This window comes from Panthera uncia (assembly GCF_023721935.1).
Source record: "Panthera uncia isolate 11264 chromosome B2 unlocalized genomic scaffold, Puncia_PCG_1.0 HiC_scaffold_24, whole genome shotgun sequence".
In the NCBI taxonomy this organism is placed as follows: Eukaryota; Metazoa; Chordata; class Mammalia; order Carnivora; family Felidae; genus Panthera; species Panthera uncia.
The window spans coordinates 101,576,060-101,579,865 of NW_026057580.1; the positions used below are offsets into that span (position 1 = coordinate 101,576,060).

The window sequence follows — 3,806 nt, forward strand, 5'->3', positions numbered from 1 at the left end:
ACAGGTGAAAATTATACATATAATTTGGTGCCTACGTCTACTCGCTCTGAAGGCAGATTGAGTTCCTGGGACTACTTCCTGGAACTCTATATATTTATTTGGAGGGGAAGATATTTTTATTTATAGATTGTATATTTTTATATTTTATTATATATTATTTTATATATTTGTATTTATCAATATATAATTGGGTCTAAAAAACACATAAGCCTTGAATCAATGGTTACCAGGCTTTTCATGGTTTGTGTTCCCTGACTCTTTCCCTAGACGCTTGTAAGGTAAGGTACTTGATGGATGTGTCTTATTTCTGTTGATGTTCCTTGATTTACTGTCCATTTTTATTTATAAATTTAAATTTCACAAATGGCATGAAAAATCTGCTAAGATTTTTCTTCATACCTGTTCATCTTTCTCATGGGGAAACCCAGGGGGCTTTACTGGAGGCCGTGTTAAAGGATTGTCCTGTGTGCAGAGAGCCCAGCGTGGCCCTTGAAAAATACATCTTGGCTTCAACCTATCTGATGTTTCTGTAGAGATATAAAAAGACACTAAGTCTGCATCATTCTCTGTTGCAAGATGTAAAGAAGCAGTTTCTAATCTATATGCTTTTCATGGCACAGTAGATACCCATTTTAGAAATGGTTAGGAGAATGAAAGATTGCATGGATAGGAATGTCTGCTGATCTGAACAAATAACACCCCTTACTGCTCATGCTACAGAGGGTAAACCCAGTGCTTTGCTTTCTGACTCCCAGATACTGAAAACTGATTCTGAAGGAAAATTTACTCTTCGGTATCAGATCAATTGGAATGGATTCCTCAAATGGTCTGACAGTTCATATCCCCTGCTGTCTGATGACCTTGATTATTGAGAATTCTTTACCGTGTAGTTCAAGAATCAAAGTTCTGATGGAACAGCATGGACCCCCTGTTTCTCACCAGGGAGGGGGCTCTTCCTAGCATGACTGGACCACTGCAGTCCTACCCAAGCATCTTCTAGACACTTGGGCATTGGTTATTTGACCTAATTCCCCAAGGACTCATCAGAGCTGTAAGAGAAAGGACAACAAATTAGACGCCATACGGACTCAGGTAGCTTCATGTGATCTTTCTACAGCCGGCATTAAAAACCAGAAAGAACCTCCCAGAAATGTATGCCCGTATGTTTCTTTTCCATTCTTACCGGCTTTTTCCTCCCTTAGCAGCTGCTATGATTTGCAGTTGAAGGTTTATATCCAAGTCCACATGGTCAATAAGGATTTGAGGCTTGGGGTTGTATATTGACCTTTGATTAGTCTTGTTATTTAGTCCAGGTGTGTATTTTTTTCCCCTTGGTAATCTATATACTGGAATATTCTCTGTGGAACATGCTAGAAAAAAGAAAACATGGCACTTTTGTTAGAACTTTATGAAAGAAAGAGCTTTAAATCACCTGCAAATATAGAGCCAGCTTTCAGCATATCATGTCGAGACATTGCCTCTAAATTTTCCTTGTTGTTTCAGGACTTAGCCAGACAATCTTTATTCACTTCTTTAATGAATGTCACTTCCCATTTGCCAGTGTGGAAAATTCAGGGTTTGATAGTGTGAAATGCTGCATTGGTTATGCAGAACCCCATTCAAGGCCATGATTTTTTTCTACACATTTTATGATATTATTTTGTCTAGACATGTATGTCCTTATTACACCGAATTATAGCATTTATTGCCAAATTGCTTTAATCAGTTATCACCATTCAAAAACTATGTGTTCAAAAGAGTTTACAAGGAAGCAAAGTGTAATAATGAGATGAAGGAAGTAAACTGTGTTGAGCTAGGCATCATGTCTCTTGATTAAAATAGCTGTTACCTCCCCAACCACCACCTCTGAGCCCAGTCGTGAAAACTTAGCCAGTTGTATCCCACAGAGCATTTTTACTTAGAGAACCTCAAATATTATTTAGGTGAACTCAGGCTTCCTCTACTACTTGTATTCTCCATATTGTTAGACAAAAGCAGAATAGCTAAGTATATTTTTGAGTTCCACTACAGGAAAAATTTGAGGATAACAATGATTAGCCTTAAGACTATAAATAATCTTCCTTCTCAGCAATTACATCTTAGCAAATAAAGGGGAGCACCGGGGCTGTGGCGTGAGGGGCATTGTAGGGGTAGCGGTAGCATGGGCTGGTGGCCTGGGTGAGTGGGAAGGGCCGCCTTGGCCTGTGTGACCGGTGGTACCCGTGGGGACTCTGTCTAGAGAGGATTCAAGATGACCAACGAGGAATCTCTTCCCAAAAAGGTTTGAGTGAAACACACTTCAAAGTTACGGCCTGAGATGAGTTAATTCTCCAATGGAGACAATCGGAAGCATATGTCCAAGCTCTGGAGGGCGGGCACACAGACCTCAGTTCCAGTAAGGTAACTGGGTTAAGGGACTCTGAAGAAAAACTAAAGACACAAGAGTCTGCTCACAGGGAAGACATCCTTGTAATACGACTGACAAGCAAGGAGCAGGAAGTAGCATGTAGCGCTCAAATCTATTAATTCGGGCGAGTCCAGCAGCAGAGTGCTGCCCAACTGAGATCAACAAGGGTGGACCCAGTGATCAGCTTGTTTTTCCTAAAAATGAAAGGTGAACCAGAACAGACTAAAGGCAAACCAGAGCAAGCCCAAAATGAACTGAGTGCCTGGAAGTTTACTCCTAGTAGGTAAACAAATCGTACTCCCCAGTCAAGACCTCCATGACAGTCCCACAGGGAGGAAGCAGTGTCAGGACAGCCAAATACTCGTTTCCACACCCCAACTCAGACTTTTTGAGCCAAAAAAAAAATCGCATTCTTATACTATCCAGCCTGTAACGGTTCACGTAAAACTTATCAGATGAACCTTGTGTTTCAGCGTTTGCTTCAGAGGCCTGACGGTGTCGGACTATTCCTAAGAAGTGGCCGCCTCCAAAAAATTCCCCTTCTAGAACGTGTGGACACTTGAGAAATGTTTCTGTTTGAAGAAAATAGACGGACAAACAGAAGCCTTAAGTCTGTGGCACACTGTGTCTTCAGACAGTTGGGAGGAATGTAAACGTAGATTAAAAATCATGAATTGAACATATAAAATTCCATAAAATGTGAAGAATGGAATATGCCTCGCTCTTAACCTTGAGCATAGTGACCTAGAGACCCTGTAGATCCGTTTTGCCCATAAGACTGTGGATTTCATGATGATTGTTAAACTATTGGATCAAAACCCAAGTGAGGTGAATTTTGCCTTTAAAGAGTTTATTTGCTAAGAACCAACTTAATAGTTATGAGAGAATCAAATAATAGATGTCTGTATAAGCAGTTCATATATTTAGCCATTTAGTTTGGAGCTCTATATTACTTGATTGAGCCTAAAGTCAGTGTGGTTTTAATCAATGGTTCGTTCTTTGAATGGTTGTTAGTGCTGTAGATAATCTTATTAAAGACTGCAGACAGAAAGGTGTTCTATGAGACTTCAGGTTGAAACTGAGGTGTCATAAACATTCATTTCACTACTAGGTTCTATAAGGATGTTGGCTGTGCTGAGAATCACTGCATTTTTTTCGGTACTGAAATTAAGTCCCCATGGCATTCAACAGGCACACACTGAAAGGGCATCGTGCTTGGTGTTAATGGGGGAATGTGTTTCCTTCATTTGCGTCTGGGCCTTTTGTATTGCCTTCCTGATAGTAAATTAAATGTGCCTTGAAAAAAAAAAATTGTGTCTTGAATAGAACTTCAAAGAAACTCTCTGACTTAAAAAATATTTTCAGAATTCCTCCCCCCTTTAAATTAAATGGGGTGATT

At 39.9% G+C, this 3,806-nt stretch overlaps 1 pseudogene; it reads left to right on the plus strand.

Moving 5' to 3' along the window:
* Positions 1 to 1,381: 1,381 nt before the first annotated feature.
* Positions 1,382 to 2,953, plus strand: LOC125938995 (pre-mRNA-splicing regulator WTAP-like; annotated as a pseudogene).
* The last annotated feature ends 853 nt before the right edge of the window (positions 2,954 to 3,806 follow it).